Below are 24,192 nucleotides of genomic sequence, written 5' to 3' on the forward strand. Positions count from 1 at the left end.
GGAGGTTTCTTAATGATACTCATTATCACATTGATGGAATTAGTTCATTCCTAGCTTGTGGAGAGGTTTTATCATGAATGGGTGTCAAATCTTAAGTGCTTTTTCTGCAGCTATTGAGATGATCATATATTTTTTCTTTACCTGTGCATGCTAAGTCGCATTAATTGTTTCCAACTCTTTGCAACCCATGGACTGTAGCCTGCCAGACTCCTCTGTCCATGGGATTCTCCAGGTAAGAATAGTGGAGTGGGTTGCCATTTCCTTCTCTGGTTCTTCACCTGTGAATATAGCCAATTACTTTGATATTTGAATGTTAAACTAATCTTTCATTTCTGAAATTGACCCCACTTTGGTGTTTATTAGGGTGTATTGTCCTTTTTACACATGGTTGAAATGCTAATATTTTGTTTAGTATTCTTGCATTTATGTTCACAGGGAAAATATATTTGTATTTATTTACTTTTTGTGGAAAGTTTGTTTGGTTTTGGTATTAGGTTAATGCTGGCCTCATGAAAGGAGTTAGGACTCATTCCCTTCTTTATTTTTAGAAGGGATTTGTGCAAAATGTGTATTTTTTCTCCTTTTTAACATTTCATATAATTCATTAACTATACTGGGTTATTAAAATTTCCTGCCCCTCCCCCCCTTATTTTTGGTGTGTGTGTGTGTGTGTGTGTGTGTGTGTGTGTGTACATGATCTGTTGTGTTCGACTCTTTGCGACCCCATGGACTGTAGCCCGCCAGGCTCCTCAGTCTATGGAGTTTTTGTTGGTTTTACTAGGTTTTGACTTTTAAGAAATTTGTCCTTTCTAATATGGTATAAAGTTGTTCATGCTTGTTATCTTTTTAATGTCTGTTGGCTCTTTCGAATCCTCGAATTTCTCATATTGATTTCTGTTGTTGTTCAGTCACTAAGTTGTGTCCGACTCATTGTGACATACATTGATAATCTTTGTCTTTTCTCTCCCTCTTTTTTCTTAGTCAGTTAGCTACTTTATCAATTGTATTGCTTTTTAAAAGAACTAAATTATAGTTTTATTGAATTTGCTGTACTGTTCATTTAATTTCTATGTTACTGAGTCTACATATATATTTTTTATTTTGCTCTTTAATAGGAAGAGAAGAAGGTAACAGAAGATGAGACAGTTGGATGGCATCACTGACCCAGTGGACATGAGTTTGCATAAACTCTGGGATATGGTGAAGGACAGGGAAGCCTGGCATGCTGCAGTCCATGGGGTCACAAAGAGTCGGACACAACTTAGCAACTGAACAACAGTATACTTTGGACTTGGTCTACCTTCCTTTTTAGCTTTTAAGATTGAAGCTTAGATGACTGATTTTAGAATTCTTTCACTTTTCTTAAGGAAAACCCCTGTAGGTTTCTCATGGGATAACTGACTGAATGCCAAAAACTCATCACAAGAATTTAGTCAAGAGATGAGGAGGCCTGTGTAATCTAGCATGAGTCAAGTCCATGGAGGAAATATCTTGGTTAAAGTCAGGGGCTGCCATCCATTGACATCTTTTTAAAAAGTAAATTGGTCAATCACTGTGTTTTATCTGATTTCTTAGCCATCCTCCAGAAACATGAAGCAGGAGGCGCTTATCCACTAGGCACAATAGGTGAGATGCCTAAACCCCATGATCTAGGGAAAATGGTTTAATTTATTTCATAAAATGATGCTGAAAACAATGGTGCTTACCCTGTTCAAAAACAGTAGGATAAATCATGTATGGTACCAAGCATAGGGCCCATTATGAGAAGCTATTTTCAATATCTGAGATATGAATACTTCCCAGAGCATATATAAAACACTTCCTGAAGGGAGAACCATAGGGTCCTCAATCTGGCCTTGATCTCTTTTATTTGAGAATAAATAAAATTTAATTCTTTTCTGAGCAACTGATCAGGATATTATTTCTAGAGAAAGGGAGGGAAGAGGGTGAAAGGTGGAAATTCAACTGCTTTAACAGTAGGAGTCCAGCACAGGACCACCTGAGCTTCTGTGGAAGACCTATAACCAGAGATGCTGGGGTGGAGCACAGCAGAAGATGCAGACTCTGCTGTGATGTATGTACAACGCAAGCATTTTTGGATACACTAATCCCTGGATTGTGGTCTATATTTGCTCTCTGATGTGAATTCACTACTAAGAATCTGGAGTGCTCAAACTTTCTCAAGAGGTGGATTGAATTTCTTGTAGAGTTTATCTGACCCAGAATGCTTTGCAAACTCAGCCCCAAGTTCCCTATCCCTCCCCGCCCCTAGAATGGTGGGCTCTGTAGAAACTGAGAGCAAGCAGCACCCTAGTTAACCATTTCAGCTTAATTACTAGCCCAAGGACTGTACAGGCTGCCAAGTATGAAGGGCTGGACCATGTGATGGCCTCCAAACTTTTCCACAAGGGCTCCTGTAGTTCGTGTGAGGTCGTCGGTACTCCCTCTCCACCCCAACGCCAGCCTCCTTCCCCAAAATCAGCTTGCATAACCTAGTACAGCCCCTTCCCCAGGTCAGCCATTCTAACTTGAGTACAGAGTAGTGAGTTAAACTGTAAACCAGACCCGCCATTCCGCCAGCACCCACTCTTCTTTGCTAGAAAGCGCCTATTTTTGGCCACGCCCCTGTGCCGGCGCCCTAAGCAAGTCCCCCCCCACCCCCCACGACTGGTGGTAAAAGGAAAGCCAATAGCAATTGTTCAATAGCAGATAGCCAATAGCAATTGTCCAATAGCAGATAGCCAATAGCAATTGTCCAATAGCAGATAGCCAATAACAATTGTCCAATAGCAGAGCACGTAAGCGTGGCACCTTCGGAGACCGTGGAACCCTGTGGAGACGTTGGAATCCATATTAGGTACCAGAGAGAGTGCCAGCCTCGACCTCTGAGTGTCAAGACTGTTTGCAGAGCTTGTGGAGACACAGGGCTTGCCAGGCAGGCAGCCTCCACCCAGGGGCCATTACTATTACTGCCTGGGAGTATACGAAGCGGAGATAAGATCTAAACTGTGCAGTGTCCAGCACCGGAAGTCAGCGAACTATACGCTGAGGAAGGAATTCCAGGCTTGTGGACCGCATGAGTCACGAAGCTGCGGCAGCCAGGACGGCTGCGATGGCGGCCGGGAGCCCCAGGAGCAGTCACCTGAGGATTTAAGTTGTGCTGCCGCCGAGGCCCCTCAGCTCAGAAATAGTCTTCTCATTTCTTTTAATGTATTTGGAGCTATACATCCCTTCAAGGTATTGCCTTGTCCATGTTCCACAAATTTTATTACGGTGTGTTTTAATTTTTATTTAGTTTAAAATATTTCTAATGTCCCTTGTGTGTATGTGTTTTGTTTTTTGATACGTGGATTGTTTAGAAGCACATCTTTTGATTTCAAAATTTGCATCGCTTTCCCAGTTTCGTTTAGGTATTGATTTATATTCCTTGTTGTTTATTTTTAACTTTAATTTCTGTTGTTTCAATCTGCCTGAATTTATCAAGACTTGTTTTGTGGAAGAGCGTAGAGCCTGCTTTGCCCAGTAATACATATGTACCTGAAAAGAATGCGTGTTCTGCTGTTGTTGGTTGTGATGTTCTCTAAGTGCCAGGTAGATTAAGTCGTTAACAAGTGTTGTTAAATTCTTCTATATCCTTATTGATTTCTGATTGTTCTATCACCTATTAAGAGAACAGTGTTGAAATTTCCAATTACATTTGTGGACTTACATATTTCTCCTTCAAGTTCTCTCAGTTTTGCTTCATGTATTTTGGAGCTCTGTTGTTGAGTCTGTATAGGCTGAAGGTTGTTATCTTCCTAATGATTTGACCACTTTTTCATTATGAAGTGCCACTGTTTGTCCCTGATAACTTTCCTTGAATGATATTAATAAAATAATTTTAGTATTTTATAGTTAGAGTTTTTAATCTTTTCACCCTTTTGCTTTTTTCTTAACCTTATTAAAAATTAAAGTTTAATTTACAGTATTGTGTTAGTTTCAGGTATACAGCAAAATGATTCAGTTTTGTATATATTCTTTTTCAGATTCTTTTCCATTAGAGATTATGAGATATTGAATATAGTTTCCTGTGATGTACAGTAGATCCTTATTTTTTATGTATTTGTATATATGAAAATATATACATATAGTATATGTATGTTAATCGTAGACTCCTAATTTATGTCCTTGCTAACACCTCCTTTCAAAACCACAAGTTTGTTTTGTATGTCTGTGTCTGTTTCTGTTTTTATAAATAAGTTCATTTGTATCATTTTTTTAGATTCCACCTATAAGTGATCAGTTCAGTTCAGTTGCTCAGTCATTTCTGACTCTTTGTGACCCCTTGAACTGCAGCACGCCAGGCCTCCCTGTCCATCGCCAACTCCTGGAGTTTACTCAAACTCATGTCCATCGAGTCAGAGATGCCATCCAGCCATCTCATCCTCTGTCATCCACTTCTCCGCCTGCCCCCAATCCCTCCCAGCATCAGGTGATATCTGCCTTTCTCTGACTTATTTCACTTAGTATGATAATCTCTGGGTCAATTCATGTTGTTGCAAATGGCATTATTTCATTCTTTTTTATGGCCGAATAATATTCCATTGTATATAGATACCACATCTTATATATCCTTTCTTCTGTTGATGGGCGCTGAGGTTGCTTCCATGTCTTGGCTGTTGTAAATAGTACTGCTGTGAACACTGGGGTGCATGTATCTTTTTGAATTAGAATTTTTTCTGGGTATACGCTCCATCCTTTTGCTTTTTAACCTGTCTATGTGTTTATATTTGGGTTTCCCTGGTGACTCAGTGGTAAAGAATCTGCCTGCCAATGCAGGAGATGTGGTTTCAAACTCAGATCAAGAAGATCCCCTGGAGAAGGAAATGGCAACCCACTCCAGTATTCTTGCCTGGAAATCCGGTGGACAGAAGAACCTGGCAGCAAAGGTCGAGGGGTCACAAAAGAGTCAGATGTGACTTAGTGACTAAACAACAGTGTTTATATTTAAACTGTTTCCCACAGACAGCATAAGGTAGGCTTTCCTTTCTACCTAACCTGACAGTATCTGCCTTTTAAGTGGAATGTTACAAACGTTTACATTCTTCATAATAAGCAATTTGATTAGTTAGGTATAAATCAACTGTTTTGCTACTTGTTTTCTGTTTGTCCCATCTGGTTTTTTTTTTTTACCTTTTTTCCTGCTTTCTTTACTTGCATTAGATTAAGCGTTTTTTAGTATTCTTGCTTATCTCCATACTGGCCTGTTAGCTCTCTTTTAAGTGGTTGCTCTAGGGTTTCAAGTTTCATCTTTAACTTATGACTGTGTATCTTCAAATAATATTCCTGTTCATATGTAACATAAAAATCTTTCAACAGTGTGCATTCACTTACCCTTTTATAGTTTGTCATATTGTTGTTATATAGTTAATTTCTACATATGTATATATATAAACCATACTACTTTCATATTATATTTGTTACAACACTCAGATCTTTCAAAAATGAGGAAGCAAGATAATGTTTTGTATTTACCACACGCTTACCGTTTCTAAGTCTCCTCATTCCTTTGTGTAGATCCAAGTTTCTATCTGATACAATTTTTTTTCAATGGGAAGAACTTCTTATAATATTTCTTCTAGTGTATATCTGCCAGTGACAGAGTCCCTCAGCTTTTGTTTGTCTGCAAAAGTCTTTGTTTCCCTTCATCTGAAGGATATTTTTTATGGATATAATTAATGTTGACAGATTTTTTTTCAACATTTTAAAGATATCATTCCCTTGTAGTCTGGTGTGCATTATTCTGACAGTCTTTAGTCATTCTTACATTTGTAATGTCATGTCATATCATGTCATATCTTGTAACTTGTATTTTTTTCTGACAACTTTTAAGATTTCCTCTACATGAAAATTTTTAAAAAGCAATTTGATTGTAATGTGCCTTGTAAGATTTTTTGTGCTGTCATCCTGCTTGTGGTTCATTGAAGTTCTTAGGTCTATGGGCTCAATTTTCATCAAACTTGGGAAATTTTGAACCATTATTTCTTCAGTTTTTTTTTTTTTTTTCTCAGATCTCACATCTTTCTCTTCTTTCTGGGACTCTAGACTACTGTTGCATGCATTGGAGAAGGAAATGGCACTCCACTCCAGTATTCTTGCCTGGAGAATCTCAGAGACTGAGGAGCCTGGTGGGCTGCTGTCTATGGGGTCACACTGAGTCGGACACGACTGAAACGACTTAGCAGCAGTAGCAGCAGCAGACTCCTGTTAGATTGCTTAATATTGTCCTACAGATTCTTAAGGATTTGTTATTTTTTTACATTCTTTTTTAAATCTCTGTTTTAGTTTGGATGATTTGTATTCTATACGTTCAGGCTCACTGGTTCTTCTGCAGTGTCTAATTTGCTCTAAGTACATTCAGTGAATTTTGCAGTTTAGATACTGCTTTTTCGGTTCTTGAGGCTCCAGTCAGTTCTTTTTTCAGTCTTGCTGTTTTCACTCTCATTATGTTTGTGTTCTCATTGACACCCTTGAGCATGTTTTTAGTAGTTATTTTAATGTGGTTGGTTGCTATATTTTTTATTACTGTCATGAAATGTACTTTCATTACTGTACTGTTTTTACTGATTTTTCTATATTTTCCTGATTTTTGCATGTCCAGTAATTTTTAAAAAGTAATTTCCAGGTGGCCTAGTGGTGAATCCGCCTGCAGTGCAGGAGACATGGGTTCGATCCCTGAGTCGCGAAGATTGCCTGGACAAAGAAATGGCAACCCACTCCAGAATTCTTACCTGGAAAAATCCCATGGACAGAGGATCCTGGCTAGCTATGCACTCCATGGGGGTTGCAAAAGAGTCAGACACTACAGCTAAACAACAAAATTTTTGTAGATACTAGCCGAAAAATTGATGCTTTTGAACTGTGGTGTTGGAGAAGACTCTTGAGAGTCCCTTGGACTGCAAGGAGATACAACCAGTCCATCCTAAAGATCAGTCCTGGGTGTTCATTGGAAGGACTGATGCTGAAGCTGAAACTCCAATACTTTGGCCGCCTCATGCGAAGAGTTGACTCATTGGAAAAGACCCTGATGCTGGGAGGGACTGGGGATAGGAGGAGAAGGGGACAACAGAGGATGAGATGGCTGGATGGCATCACCAACTCAATATACATGAATTTGAGTAAACTCCGGGAGTTTGTGATGGACAGGGAGGCCTGACGTGCTGCGATTCATGGGGTTGCAAAGAGTCTGACAGGACTGAGCGACTGAACTGAACTGAACTGAACTGAACTGAACTGAGTCATTATGATTGTTACATTGTTGAGAGTCTGGGTTTGGTTGTATTTTTTTTTTTAAAGAATATTGGAGAAAAAATTCTGGCATGTAGTTGTTACATGTGGATAAGCTTCTTCATTTTGAAGTTGTTTTAAACTTTATTTGGAAGAGTTTAAAGTAGCTTTCATTAACTCAAACATCCTCCACTTTATGTGAGCTTTGAGAATTTTTCATTTTGGAGCTCTCCTATAATTCTTTCCCCAGCCTTACAGCATTTCACTGTATGTGGTGGTGGTGGTCGTTTAGTCAGTAAGTCGTGTCCGACTCTTGCATCCCCATGGACTGTAGCTAGCCAGGCTCCTCTGCCCATGGGATTCTCCAGGCAAGAATACTGGAGTGGGTTGCCATTTCCTTCTCCATTCACTGTATGTATATATGGCCTACTCTTTAGCAGTGGACTAAAAGGGACTGCTCTACATATTTCTAGAACCTTTTCTATGCATCTTTTCCTTTTCTCTAGTACTCAACTTTGAAAAAATAGGCTCTCCTTAGCACCTCTACCCACTACAAGAACTCATTTTTGTCTCTCTTGAACTCATTGGAGTATGTGGGCTCTGTTGTGTTCTCTGTCTCTGTACTATTGCCTGGAAATTTCTCCAACAGAAAGCCAGCGTGAACATAGACAACCCTATGTCCTATTTTACTTCTTTCTGTGAAGGATCAATTTTTTGTAGTACCTGTTGTATTGAATACAGTTTCTTAAAACGTTTTATATATTTTGTCCAGCTTTACAAAGGTTTATAGTAGGAGAAAAAGCTTGGTTCTGTTTTTTCCATCATAACTGAAATGGAAGCCCTGCTCTGTGATGTTTTTATTTTTGCTTTGTTTTAAACACTAACATTTCTGTTACGATTTATTTTAACAAATGAATTATTCACTACTGTGTTTTAAAATTTCCAAAATGTATGAGAGTTTTAACTTATAAAAAATGATTTCAAACTTAATTGCATTATTCCCTGAGAATATATTCTATAGAACAATAAATACCTGAAATTTCTTGGAGCTTGACATGGGATTTATTATCATATAAATGTTTCCTGTGTATACGAAAAGAAAGAGTATTTTCTAATTGTTAGGGACTGTTTCTACATATGTTCATTAAGTCAATATTGTTAATTATGTTCAACATTTTATATCTTTATTAAATTTTTGATCTGCTTGGCTATTTAGGAGAGAGGTTTATTGAAATCTAATACTGAGATGGTTGATTTATCAATTTCTCTTTAAAAATTGAGGTAAACATAGTAAAGTTATGCAGATCTTAAATGTATAGAACAAAGAATTTTTATACCAACCCACCTACCCATATAACTACTACTTAGCTCAAGATGTGGAAAATCTTCTGAACCATAGAAGTCCAGGAGTAGAATTGTTAAGTCCCAAGTAGAATTTTAAATATGAGTTTTACCTTGGTAGATAGAACCAAAAAGTTTTGTAAAATAATTGTACTGATTTACTCTCCCACCAGTACTGTATAAGAATTCTAGTTGCTCTACATCCTTACAAACACTAGTCTATATTTTAGTTTTGGTAATTCTGGTGGGTGTATAGCAGTGTCTCATTGTGATTTTAAATTTGGATTTCTCTGATGACCAGTGATGCTGAGTACAGTCTCATATGTTTATTCACCATTTGGATGTCTGTCTGGCATTAAGTGAGTGGGTTTTGGCTCCTCGCCCCCCTCTACTGGGTTGTCTCTCTTTTCCCTATTGATTTATATAATTTAACAAATATATTCTGGATAATAATTCTTTGTTAGTTGCATCCATTAAAAGAAAAGTCTCTAAGTGATTTGCCTTTTCATATCTTATAATGTCTTTTGATGAACAGGAGTTCCTGATTTTAAGGAAGTCTAATATATCACTTTTTTTCTATTATGGTTAGTGCTTATTGTGTCCTTTTTAAGAAACCTTGTCTTCTCCAAGTTCAAGAAGATATTCCTCTAATTTTTCTATTAGAATCTTTATTGATGGTTTTCATATTTAAATCTGTGATCCATTTGAAATAGACTTTTGCAGGTATCATAAGGTTTGAATTAAAAAGTTTATTTTTTTTGAGTTAAGGTTAACTTTTAAAAATGGGTATCCAGTTGATTCATCACTATTATTGATTTGATTATACTTTCCCAATTGAATTGGCATCTTTGGTACTAATCAGGTGACTATATGTGTGTGAGTACCTTGCTGGATCTCTGATCTCTATTCTGTTACCGTTGCTCTATTGTGCCAATATAATGGTGTCTCAATTTCTTCAGTTTCTTAAAGTCATGATGTGAAAGAGTGTAAGTCTTCTACCTTTATTCTTCTACAAGATTGCCTTGACTGTTCTAGGTCCTTTGTGTTTCCATATAAATTTTAGAATTAGCTTGTCAAATTCAAAACAAAACCTCTGCTGGGAGTTTAGATTGGGATTGAACTGAATTTATAAAACAGTTTGGGATGAAATGACAACAATTTTGAGTTTTTTAATCCATGAGCATAATATATTCTTCTATTTAGTTATGTCTTTAATTTCTCTTGGCAATGTTTTGTTGTTTTTTGAGACTACTGTTGCAGACAGTTAATTTTAAAAAAACACCCTCTGGTTTAACTGAGTCTTTTAACTTTTCCATGTCTTATTGTTTTAGGTCAGATGTCAGCAAACTTTTTTCCATAAAATGCTGGTTCGCAGGCCATTTGATCTTGTTGCAGTTATTTGACTTTGCTGGTGAAAAGTGAAAGCAGCCATAGACAACATGTAAACAAATATGTGTGTCTGTGATCCAATAAAGGTTTATTTACAAAAACAGCATAATTTGGCCTATAAGCCATAGTTTGCTGATTGACAGTTCTCTTGTAAATAGACTATAACTGACTCTCTTGTAAATAGGATATAACTGAATTTTAAAAATCTAAGTGAATAATCTGTGTCTTTTAGTTGTAGACTTCAGTTTATTATATTTAAAATGATTATTTTTCTCATATATGTTGGCTGTTTTCCTCTATCATTTTACTTTTCTTTGTTCTACTTTTTCATACTTTTTTGTGTCTTTTTATTATTTGAATTTTTGTGTTTTCTTCTAGTGTCCCCTCTTTATTTCTGTTGCTTTTAGAAATACTTTTTAAATTTTACCATCATATTTACTAAGGTCTACCTTTAAAGAGCTGTAAAAAATTGAGAATATTTTAATTCCATTTACTTTTCTGTTAACTTTATTATTGTCATGCATTTATTTAGGTCCTTATTATATTGTTAGGTCCATCTCTTAGTCTTTGTTATTAAGTTTATTATATAAACAAAATATTTATTTAGGCTCACCTATCTGTTTACCATTTTCCATGCTCATAATTTTTTCCAGCATCTTAGACTTGCTCTGTGGCTTCTTCAGAGGTGGCTAAGTGGTAAAGAATCCATCTGCAGTGCAGGAGACTCAGGTTCAATCGTGGACTGTAGCCCACCAGGCTCCTCTGTCCATGGGATTTCCCAGGCAAGAATACTGGAGTGGGTTGCCATTCCCTTCTCTAGGGGATCTTCCTGACCCAGGAATCGAACTCAGGTCTCCTACATTGCAGAAAGATTCTTTACCATCTCAGCCACCAGGAACTCATGCTTGAACTAGGTTCTAGTTATCTTATAGCAGAAGAGTCCTTTAGATTATGTAGTTTGCCATAAGGCAAAAATGGAGGTCTTCAAGAACTGTGTTTTGTTGAACCCAGTGCCTGTTACAACTAATTGTTGAATGAGTAACTCACATTTGATAGAAATAGAGAAGGTAGTCATCAATATCATATGTCTTGATAGATTTGGAACAGATTTGCAGCTGAAAGATATTTATGCGTTTGATGCTTGCAATTCTTTTTCAAAATGAGCTTACTTTCTTTTGTAAATAAAGCAGTTATTACTTAATGAGGTCAAGTGTCTACTCAGTTGGTCACTGCAGGTCACAAATCAAGCTTTTTATTGATCACTTATGACTTATACCTTAGTAATAATTTATTATAGGCATGAAATCAAAGCTTACATGTTCACACTAAAATGAACCTTAATTTTATGGGATTTAATGATTTTATTTTGAATATTTATAAACATATAATTCATAACCGGGGTTTCCTGGTAGCTCAGCTAGTAAAGAATCTGCCTGCAATGCAGGAGACCCTGGTTCAATTCCTGGGTTGGAAAAATTCCCCTGAAGAAGGGATAGGCTACACACTCAGTATTCTTGGACTTCCTTGGTGGCTCAGACAGTAAAGAATACACCTGCAATGTGGGAGATATGGGTTAGATCCCTGGGTTGGGAACATCCCCTGGAGGAGGGCATGGCAACCCACTCCAGTATTCTTGCTTGGAGAATCCCTGGACAGAGGAGTGTGGTGAGCTACAGTCCATGGGGTTGCAAAGAGTTGGACACCACTGAGTGACTCAGCACACACACAGTTCATAACTAGGGAGTTTATTTTTTGTTGAAATATAACTGTTGTACAAAGTTGTTAGTTTCTGCTGTACAGTGAAGTGAATCAGCTGTGTGCATATGTATATCCCTTCCCTCTTGGACCTCGCACTTTACCTGCACTCCACCTAGAGAGTGGAGCACCGAGCTGCACTTCCTGTGCTTTCCAGCAGCTCCCACTGGTTATCTCTTACCACATGGTAATATGTATGTTGATCCCAATCTCCCAGTTTTTCTCACCCTTCTTTTCCTCCCTCTGTGCTCACATGTCTGTTGTCTACATCTGCATCTCTATTCCTGCCTTGCAAATAGGTTCATCTGTGCCATTTTTCTAGATTACACATGTATGTGTTAATAGTAAGTATTTATTTTTCTCTTCCTGACTTCACTGTATATGACAGATTCTGGGTCCATCCATGTCTGTACAAATTACCCTGTTTCATTTGTTTTAGAGGCTGAGTAGTAGTATTCCATTGTATATACGTATCACATCTTCTTTATCCATTCATCTGTCATTGGATAACCAGGGAGTTTAAATGTCTGGCCTGAGATCCTGAAATTGACTCCAGAATCACAAACGAAGAGCAGATTTTTTCATAAGATTAAGGTGGAGAGTGGGCATGAGAAGACTTGGAGTCAGATATATTTGGCTCTGCCATTTAGCCATCTGTGACTGGCAAATTCTCATTCTCTCTATGCCTTAATTTACTTTTCTCTGAAAAAGGAATAATTTTATTAACTCTGTCATAGGATTGTTGTGAGTATTAAATGTAATAAAGTGTGTAACTCTGTTAAGAAATATCTTAGGCATAATAAATTCAATAAATGTCATCTATAGATGTTACAATTACCCCATTCCTCTACTTGCAGTCCTAATCCAACAGAAGAGAACTATTGATGTGTATTTATTGATCACCTTGAGCCACCAGAAAATATCTAAATGGAAAGAGTCATAAAGAGTCAACTTTGACATGTAAACTGATTTTAATAATAATATAATATTAATAATATTAATAATGATGAAATTTTGCAGTTTAAATTTTGTCTGAGAAGTCCAGTCATGCATAAGTGCTTATTCACTTTCTGGTGAGAACATATAAATAAGATATGGTGTGTACATACCACTCTGCCAAATTCCCATGTTCTTGCTCTCATTTTAAGAGTGAGGATATTTAGACTTAGGAATATGAAGTAACTTGCCTTAGGTAAAAAGCCCAGAATTTTACACCAAAGCATTCAGGATGTTAAGCATGAGATTTTTCCATTTAGAGCATAATATATCCCTCTATAGGGCTTCCCTGGTGACGCAGTGGTACAGAATCTGTCTGCCAATGCAGGAGATGTGGGTTCAGTCACTGGATTAGGAAGTTTCCCTGGAGAAGGAAATGGCAAACCACTCCAGTATGCTTGCCTGGGAAATCCCATGGACAGAACGTCCTGGTCGGCTACAATCCATGGGGTTGCAAAGAGTTGAACACAACTTAGTGACAAAGCAACAGCAAAATATCCCTCTATATCTTGATTCTCCCATACTGAAAACAAGAAACAGAGTGCCTTAGAAACTAGGAAAAAAAGCCAAGAAAAATACTGCCTCAAATTATGAGGAGCGGATTTTGTAAAGGAAGAGTGATCAGCAGCATTGAATGTCACTGAGAGATGAAAGAAGGATGAGAAATGTAGATACACTTTTGATTCTGAAATATGGTGTTCCATTAGTCACCATTAAGTCCTTTTTTTTTTTTTTAAGAAAAAACTAGAAGTTGTTATTTTGACCTAGAACCTTCTATAAGAAACTAGTTGGCTAACTTTTGAGAGTCACCAAGTGATAATTGAGTGTGTAGGCAGAAAAAAAATAGAATTTCTTGGATTAACAACCTTTGTTCATTTGACAAGGCAGCTACTGTCTTGTATGATAGGAAGCATTTCTCTTGAAATATAAAGTTAATTTTACATACATGGACTACAATTATGATTTTCCTGAAGTTTTTTTTTATTGGCAGTGGATAACCACTGTGACTGGTCTTACATTCTTATGAGGTTTCTGGCCTTACTTTTCTTCTTGATGAATTGGTCAAATTGTATCATCATATCAATTTATTTTAAGACTACTTCTGGTAGCTAAGATATATATCTTGGAAATCTCTCCTTACTGTGCCTTTCATTTGCTCAATTAGAATTGAAACACACTGGTATGGAAAACTGGTTTCTCCACATTTATACAGTCACTTATATACTAGCTGTGCTCTGGGATCATATTTGATTTGTTAAGATGTTAAGCGCAATTTTTTCTTGCCTTCATATTATGGGAATGATGTAAATAATGCTTCCATCCCAGCTGGAACATTAAATAAATGGTTGCAAAAGAATAAAAATATTTTTTGCTAATCTCAGAGAGGCTAGAGATAACCAGAAATGCATCATTTTGAAATATCAACAAGAAGAGTATAGGAGATACATACATGTATTAATTAAATCATTAAATAGCTAACTAAACATCTATAGTGGGCATTCAGTAAAGAATCCACCTGCAATGCAGGAGACCCCCATTTGATTCCTGGGTTGGTAAGATTCCCTGGAGAAGGGATAGGCTACCCACTCCAGTATTCTTGGGCTTCCCTTGTGGCTCAGCTGGTAAAGAATCTGCCAACAATGTGGGAGACCTGGGTTTGATCCCTGGATTGGGAAGATTCCCTGGAGAAGGGAAAGGCTCCCTACTCCAGTATTCTGGCCTGGAGAATTCTATGGACTGTATAGTCCATGGGGTCGCAAAGAGTCGGACACGACTGGGCAACTTTAACTCACTCACACACTAGGCATTATATAGTGCAAGGTGCTGGTGATATAGCAGTTAACAAGATAGTCAGAATCTCTGGACACATGTAATGGGAGAACATAGAAATGTATCCTTAATTTCAGGTTGTCTAGGAAGGCTAGGGACACTAAGAATGAGATTTGGGGTCTCCTACTTAAATTATCCAAGAGGATTTAGGTGACAATTTTCTTCAACGGGCAAAGCTCATTGGGTATAGAATTTAGGTCTGATATACTCTCATTTATATACTTGCTGGGATTTTTGGTGGTATCATTCTTCCCCTAGTGTAATTGTTCCTCTTACACTCATGCTCTTTCTACCAAAGTTTTTTTCTTAGAACTTGGTCATATAATAAAGTGGTTAATAACATGAGTTTTGGAATCACACTGACTAGGGCTCCAGTTCCAGTTGTCATTGATGACATGTTACCACTAATTAGGGTACTTAATGTCCCTAAGTTTCAGTTTCTCATCTGTTAATTGGGGGCAATAACAATACGTATTTCATATGACTGTTGTGAAGATTAGATGAAAATCTTGTAGCATAATGTCTGGTTCATAGTATCTTTCATTGTTGGAATTGTACTTTATTCATTTATTAAATACTTAATATGTCTCAGCTTTATGGTAAGTAGCTTACTCATGAGTTGATAGTATCTCTTCTGTCTTATCACTTTTCACACCTCATTTTTTTTTGTTCCTTCTGTTAAAATTCCCAGGAGGCCTAGAAATAGAATATTCTCTAAAAATGGAAATGAATATATTAGAAGGGCTACCTAGATCAGACCTACCAGTCTCTGACCCACCCGCTCCTGGTTTAAGACTCACTTTCCCTGTTTGTGGTTATTCTCATGGTTGAGACATCAGAACAGATCTGGAGCAGTTACATCTATGACAGGTAGTAACCGCTACAAATTCCCCCATGTTCTTCACCCCAGACAGGTTTCTGTCTCATCACTGTGGAAGGTGGTAGGTTGAATATCATGAAACTATGTGCTGCTTTCTTTTTGACCACAGGCAGAGTTTCACTCTGGTTGAATGCGTTCAAAGAGAAGGTTTCAGTCTAACTGATGGACTTACACCTGAAACGTTTGAAGCATTATTATTATGGCTAATTTATTCTGAAGAACTAGGGCTCTTCTTCCTTTAGGGACTATAGTTGTATTTTCTTGTATAAAAGGGAGAGAAATACTGCCTTCAGAAATCAATGTTCTGTCACAGCATCACAATTAGATGTCAACCTAACATCCATCAGCAGAAAATGTAGCAGCAGTACTGGGTGCCCCTTGGAGGCTGAGGGACTCAGGAGTCTGTTCTTGGGTTGAAATGGCCAGAGATGAGCAAATTCTTCCTTTGAGTCCTCTTTGCTTTTATCCAGTGGCCTTCATCCAATCTCCCTTTCTAAAATGCAGGTAAATGTCAATTTTCTTGTCAATAATATATATATTTTTTTCAAATTTGAAACCTAAAATAGGAAATATATGCCAAGTTGAGTTTAATAAATTAATGATGGCCACAAGAGCTAATCAGGAATGCAGTTGGGTTGTTTCATAAAATGATTGTCACTGGCCTCTTGTTTCTCTCTCTTTGGTGTAGATTTAACACAATTATCCTTAGTTTTCTATTTTTAGGTATGAAGCTGATGGTTGGTTTGAAATCATCTTGTCATGGTAAGGAAACATCTATTATAAATTTTTAAAGAGTTCTTTTAAGTCAAGAAGTAGCATTCATTTTATCAAATTTCTTTTTTAAATGATCAATTAAGCTGCTTTTATTATTTCCCTTATTTAATAAAATGGCATTATTGTCAACCACACCGTTGTAAGATTTGAATGGGTCAAGGAAGGTGTGTAAAGATCTTAGAAACATGTCTGCTATTAATAACAGTGTCATCTGTTATTGTGATTGGTCTTAATCAATTACAAATATTAGTCTATCTTTATATTCCTTGAATAAAACCCAGGAGACACTATTAACCTTAGCTCCATGACTGATGTTTGTCCCACTGGGGTCGGGAGGGATCCCCAACAATTTGAAACACTTTTTCCAACAGTTGAAACCACTTTTCCAGGGGCACACTGTATGCTCTTGTGTGTAATTATTGTCTCTTTCCCAGAAAACACTGGTCCTAAGAGATTTGCAAGTGTTTATAGTTGAGCGAATTTGGTCTCATCCCATCAATCAGATTAATTAAGAGGCCCATCAGAGTGTGGGCCACTCCCATAAAGGTGTGGAGTGAGAGGTAGATTTTTTCAGAGGCAATTCTCCATGGTGTTCTTACACATCTTGTGTCAATTGCAAAACTGTAGTTAACTTTTGATGCTAGTGAGACAATGAAGAAAATAGGTACCGGGTACATTGCTGTTGAGGGTGAATCTTACTGTATTATTTTCTCTTGTTTTATAATGTTACCACACATTTAGTGGCTCATAGCAACCGAAGTGTATTATCTCACACTGTCTGTAGGTTAGAAGTTCAGGGGTAGTGTGGCTGGTTTCTCTGCTCAGGATCATAGTGTTTGTCAGAGACACAGCTCTTAATCTGGGGCTCTTCCAAGCTCACTGGTTGTTGACAGAATTTGTTTCCTTGCAGTTCTAGAACTGAGGTCCCCATTTCCTTGCTGGCTGTCAGCTATAGGCCACCCTCAGCAAGCATAGGTGTCCATATTTTGTACCATGTGACCCTCTCCATCTTCAGGCCAGTAATGGCAAGCCAAATTCTTCTTGTGTTTAAAATCTCTGACTTCCTTTTTTATGTTCAGCTGGGGAAAACTCTCTTATTTTAAAAGGCTCATGTGATTAGGTCAGGCCCAAATGAAAAAAATGTCTCTCTTAAGGTCATAAAACTAACATGATCTGGGAATCTACAATATTCATAGTACCAGGAATTGCTATAAGATGTGCACATGGTGAGGAGAGGGAGGTCATCTTAGAATTCTGCCTACTATAGTTAATTTGAAAAAGTGTTCTGGCAATCTTTTGCAGCTAAGCATGCATATACTTTTTACTTCTGTGTTCCTATTTTTAGAACTCCATTTTATAGAAACAGGTACATCAGCATATAAGAATAAAAGTCTGGAGATTTTTATTGCATTGTTTATAATAGCTCCTAACTGGAAACATTCTTCATCAAAAGGAGGCTGCTTAACTAAATTATGGTTTATCCATCACATTCCTAATATCTTAGATTGTTATCTATTAATTTGGATACTGAAAGAGCAAGTAGTTGAGTAAAGTGTACTTAGCAATATAATCATATTTTGAAAAGAAAATTACAAAACTGTATCTGTGTGTGTTGTTTGAATATGAAAAAGGATGGACAACAGGCTGTTAATTTGATTACCTTACATGTCTAGGAATGGTAAGAGATGGAATGGATGATGGGATGAGGTTTAGTAATTATATATCTCTGCATTATTTCATTTTTTGCAAATATATATTGTTACAAATATATATCACTTGTTTAATTAAAAATAGTAACTATAAAAGCTAAACAAAAGTTAATACATGTAGAAAATTTGCAGAATACAGTAAAACTTACAGAAGCATATACAATTACTCACAGTCCAAATATCCAGACGTATTTCTTACTAACAGTTTGCTACATTCTATGCCCTTATATTGGAGAAGGCAATGGCAACTCACTCCAGTACTCATGCCTGGAAAATCCTATGGATGGAGGAGCCTGGTAGACTGCAGTCCATGGAGTCGCTAAGAGTTGGACATGACTGAGCAACTTCCCTTTCACTTTTCACTTTCATGCATTGGAGAAGGAAATGGCAACCCACTCCAGTGTTCTTGCCTGGAGAGTCCCAGGGATGGGGGAGCCTGGTGGGCTGCTGTCTATGGGGTCGCACAGAGTTGGACACGACTGAAGCAATTTAGCAGCAACAGCAGCATGCCCTTATATCCAGAGATTCATAATATAAATACTACTTCGAAACTTGATCTTTTTCACGTGTATATATCATATATGAAAACTCATCCTTATCCTACCTTATATACAAGATCATGAATATTTTCTTCTGGGGTCATTATGATCTAATTCTTAAACACTTAAATCTTTAATTCCTTTGGAATTTATTTTGGTGTACAGTGCTTGATGAGAATTAATCAATATATTTTTAAATCGGTTAGCTATTATCCCTATAACATTTATCAAATAGCTACCTCCAATGATTAGAAATTCCACTTTTATGTATATTAAATTCTTATATGTATTTCTGAAAATTCATTTCTGCTCCACTGGTGACTCTGTAATCTGACTTTGCTAGCACACTTAAAAAATGTTTTATAGCTTTATAATATACTTTAATATCTGGTATGGAAATCTTTCTGCTACTTTGCATTTCTAACAGTTTTTGTTTTATACTTCCTTTTATACATCGTCAGCTTCCTTGCTATTTTCTCATTTGCTTGGTTTAATTCCAGTCCTATCTAATCTGTCCTCACCCCTGCACAGCCCAGTGTAGTTGGAAAAAACAATGTACAGCACGTGTTGACTCATTTCGAATTTATGATCATTCAACTTAAGCAACGTGCTGCCCAGCAATATATTTCTCTAGTCTGTTCGCTCTCCCACTCTCCTAGATGGTTATTTTGTACCATCTCTTCTCTCATCAAATCTCTCCTTCTCTCCTTCTCCTCATGCTCAGTTGCAGATTCTGTTTCCTCCTTGAGTCCCTGAGTTCTAAGCAGTTAAAATCTCAGGTCTCAAGTCTTTGGACCACGGTTCTGTATTTATAGTCATTCCTTGGGTGAATGACTTTAAATGTAGTCTCAGGACTTTAAATGTCGTTTTCATGCAAGTAGTTCTCCAGGTTATAACCCCAGTTTGAATTTCAGAGTCTGGCATCTAGATGGCACTTTACTTTAAGGTATAATTGAACTCCTAAATATTCCCGCCTCAGCTGGCTCTGCTCATAGTCTTTCCCCACCTTGGTGCAGGGCAGCTCTTAATTTCTAATGACTCAAGTCAAAACAACCTTAGAAGCATCTTGACTCTCTCGTGCATAGCACACATCTGTTCTGTCAGTAAATCCTGCTGCATTTACTTTCAGAGTATGTCCAGGGTCTGACCTCTTCTAGCACTTGTGCTTCCGTCAGGTTTGAGGCACCATTATTCTTAACTGGGTTACTGGATTATTGCAGTAGCCTCCCGCTGGTCTGTCTGCTTCTTCTCTTGACAAGCCTTAAGTCTGTCCCCAGCAGGCAGCCACTGTGATCCTGTTAAAACACAGGTCAGATCTTGTCATCCTTTGACTCAAACCAAAACATTCTGCCATTTGTATTTCATCTATCCCTATACCTACTCTCCAGACCCCTTTTGGAATAATATGTTTTTGGAAATTATTTTTTTAGACTAGAATGGGTAAATACATGTAAATATGAATTTTTTCCACCTAGTGAGCTGCATGCACATATTTTGATATGTAAAAGTGAATTTTATAATCATGAGAGTAAACATTGTATCCTATCTAAGCTGGAGGCCATATCATCAGTGACATGAAAAATGACATTACATGTTTTGAGGTTATGTATTTACAACTGCAGCCTTTATTACTACCACTGAAGATTTCAAACATAGTAGCTGCATAATGTTATGATGCTATGTCTCTTTTGGTCCTTGATACTTTTCTTGGCTCTCAAGTCTACCTTTATCTGGTATCAAGTAGCCATTCCTGCCTTCCTTTTTGATTTTTACCTGATATATCTTTCCCCACCTTCTTACCTTCAACCTATTATCATTCTGTGTGAAATTATTTCTTGTAGAAAATATATAGCTGGACTGTGTTTTTTAAACCTCCACTAATCTCTTTCTTGAGGAACTAAAAAGCCTCTTGATGAAAGTGAAAGAGGAGAGTGAAAAAGTTGGCTTAAAGCTTAAGATTCAGAAAACTAAGATCATGGCATCTGGTCCCATCACCTCATGGGAAGTAAATGGGGAGACAGTGGAAACAGTGTCAGACTTTATTTTTTGGGGCTCCAAAAATCACTGGAGATGGTGACTGCAGCCATGAAATTAAAAGATGCTTTACTCCTTGGAAGGAAAGTTATGACCAACCTAGATAGCATATTAAAAAGCAGAGGCATTACTTTGCCAACCAAGGTCCGTCTGGTCAAGGCTATGGTTTTTCCAGTGGTCATGTATGGATGTGAGAGTTGGATTGTGAAGAAAGCTGAGCGCCGAAAAATTGATGCTTTTGAACTGTGGTGTTGGCGAAGACTCTTGAGAGTCCCTTGGTCTGCAAGGAGATCCAACCAGTCCATCCTGAAGGAGATCAGTCCTGGGTGTTCATTGGAAGGACTGATGTTGAAGCTGAAACTCCAATACTTTGGCCACCTCATGCGAAGAGTTGACTCATTGGAAAAGACCCTGATGCTGGGAGGGATTGGGGGCAGGAGGAGATGGGGACGACAGAGGATGAGATGGCTGGATGGCACCACCGACTCAATGGGCATGAATTTGAGTAAACTCTGGGAGTTTGTGATGGACAGGGGGACCTGACGTGCTGCGATTCATGGGGTTGCAAAGAGTCGGACATGACTGAGTGACTTAACTGAACTGAATCTTGTTCTTTTAACTGGTGTAAGTGCCATTTTGTTGTTTTCTGTTCATTCTCTATTTCTTGTTCCTTATCATCACTTGCCATTGGTGGGTAATTTGAACATCTTTTAAGAGTTTCATTTTGATTTCTTTATGGCATTTAAAAATTATACCACAATGTGTATGTCTTAGTGGTTGCTCTAGCTATTTCCAAACGCACATGTAACTTTCAGCCTACTGGTGGTGGTGGTGGTGATGTTTTACGCTTCTAGTGAAGTCTAGAAACCATACTTTATTTGAGTTCTCTTTAAACCTCTTCATCTTTTAAGTATAATTATCTTAAATTCTACATACATTGAGCACCACATCAGATGGTATTATAACTTTTGTATCAAGCATAAAATATTAAAACCTCATGAAGTAAAAGATAGTTTATTGTATTTTTCACTAATTTTTCTCATTCAACTGATCTTTTCTGTCAGGAGGACCCATCCTTCTACTGTTACATTTTCTTTCTGTATGGATTTTTTAGCCGTTCTTTAAGGGTAAATCTGCTAGCAACAAGTGTTCTTAGTTTCCTTTAATTTAATGAGAATGTCTTTGTTTTCCCCTTCATTTCTGAAGAAAAGCTTTGTCAGATAGGGATTCAGAGTTAACAGTTCTTTAATTTTGCATTTGAAAAATACTGTGTCACTTGTTCTTTTTTAACTTCCATTGTTTTAGATGAGAAATCTGGTGTTATTCAAATTGGTGTTCCTTTATAGGAACACCTTTTCTTCCGTCTCCTTTACCTCCTTGTTTTCCTTTGTCTCCTCTCTGAAAAATAGATTCTGTAGTGTTGTCAGTCTGGGAACTGACTGTTGGGTGATCTTGGAAGCAGGTCCTTCAGTCCCAGTCAAGCCTTCAGATGACTGTATCCTTGGCTGGCAGTTTAAAAACTACCCCATGAGAGACTGTCAACCATAACCATTTGGGTAATTCCTGACCCACCAAAACAGAACTAATAAATGCTTGTTGTTTTAAATCACTAAGTTTTGTAGTAATTTGTTATGCAGCCATAGATGATCAATACAAAATCCCACTAATTAATGTCTCACAGTGTGCGTGAACAATTACTATTACATGTACAGGTAGCACATATTTTGTTTTCATAGTTTGATGGACTTACTGGTGTACACAGAGTAGGAATCAGCATTTGTCATATGTGCTGTACATATTTGAGAGAAAAGTGCATAATGGCTTCTTCTATTCATCACTTAAATGTTATAGAGAAAATATTTTTCTGTTTGTTACTGGTGATTTCATAAACCGTAATATATATAACCTGGTAAAGGTATATCAGGATACATAATTCTAAGATACTGTTTGCAGTAAGAATGGATGTTTTCCCTGCTAATAAGAGAGATTAAGTTCTTTTCCAGATCTTATTTATTTTTTTGCAGAGAATAATCAGTTATATGTCTCTTGATCTTAGTTTATATTAAAGGAAATAGTGAAAACAGCGTGTATAATAGATAACAGTCACTGACTGTATCTTTTCAGTGCAGTGTAAAGAAGTGGGTAACATATGAATATAAAACTTCTCTTCTACACTGGGAACTGTAGATATCAAGAGTAAAGGTGTATACTTGAGTTTTTAGAATAGCAGCTGCGTTTAAAATATTTCTCAGTGTCACTCTGGTAAGGAGTGAAAGTAATGAGCATTTCTCTGATTCCTTATGGTTTGAACTATTAAGTAGTTCCTAGATCCTAAACATTTGAGAAACACTCATTGGATGTATGGTAAACAATAAATGACAGTTATCATTTTATTATTTTTTGAGAGCTCCCCCAAATGTTTTATACTAGATAAACACTCTGATAGACACTAGAAATATAAAAATAAAAGTGACTGTCACAGAGACTTGAGTCTAGAAAAGGGAGTAAGGCACATAAACTAATCATATGAATGCCAAGGCATTGGTACACTGGAGGAATTCACAGGGAACACAAGGAAGGGCACCTAGTTCAGTTTAGATGGGGGCTGAGAAAGCTTTCCTAGAGGAAAGACATTGAAGTGGAATCTTAAAAGACAAGTAATAATAGAGGTTGTTATTGGTTGAGGATTGACTTGTGCAAAAACCTGGTGCAAAGTCATCGCATTTCTGTACAATGTTGGACTATATTTTCTTGAAATATAGTGAAATATGTATACCCCTCTTAGAGTAATTTGCCTTATTTTCTAAAACTGTATTTTTGCAGCTGTTTCTTCTATCTTCAGTACACTTTACTACATCACCCGTTGAATTCACACCCATCTTTCAAATACTCTTCCTGTGTCCTTCTACTTAGAAGAATTTCCCATTTTCCTAGGTTGAATTGGGTATTATCTTTCCATGCTCTTCTGCATATTCTTTATATTTATTAATGGTTTTTTGATGTGCTCCAGTACAGTTTTAGCTTTCAAAAAATAGTTTATGTCCTATTAGTCTGGCTTTATTATTATTCTGTTTTATGAATCCAACAATCATTAAGACCTACTATATGCCAGAAACTACTGGCCACTAAGAGTAAAAAAGTGATTAAGCCAGACTTCGGTCATCAAAAGTCCACAGTTTAGCAGGAGAAACAAATATATAACATATTCCAGTAAAAGATACATGAATTATGATAAAGTTTTATAATAGCTCAAGGAAAAACCTGATCAGTACTGTGGGGCTTTTAGAAGGCTTTAGGTAGGTGGTAACACTTGAATTGGTTCTTGAAGAATAATTAAGAGTTTCTTTGAGGGGGCAAAAGCAGTTTCAATTGAAATAAACATTTTGTTCAAAGGTGTGCATAGCCATTTGGGCATTTGGGGAAGCAGTGCTATTTCAGTGTATCAGTGGAGATTGTGAAAGAAGAGGAACATCCACGAGAGATGGAGCTAAAAGTGATTGTCAGGGGAGGGCTTTGTATGTCAGCTTAAATAGCTTATGTTATCCCCAAAGCATTGAAGAATTAAGGTTTACAGGAAGGGAATTCTGTGACTCATTTTGCCATTTAGAGAGATGACATTTGCAATAGGATGGAGTAGAAGAGAAGGCATTAAAGTCAGAAAGGCTACTTAGGAGGCCAT

The sequence above is a fragment of the Cervus canadensis genome, chromosome 13, assembly GCF_019320065.1.
Source record: "Cervus canadensis isolate Bull #8, Minnesota chromosome 13, ASM1932006v1, whole genome shotgun sequence".
Lineage (NCBI taxonomy): Eukaryota > Metazoa > Chordata > Mammalia > Artiodactyla > Cervidae > Cervus > Cervus canadensis.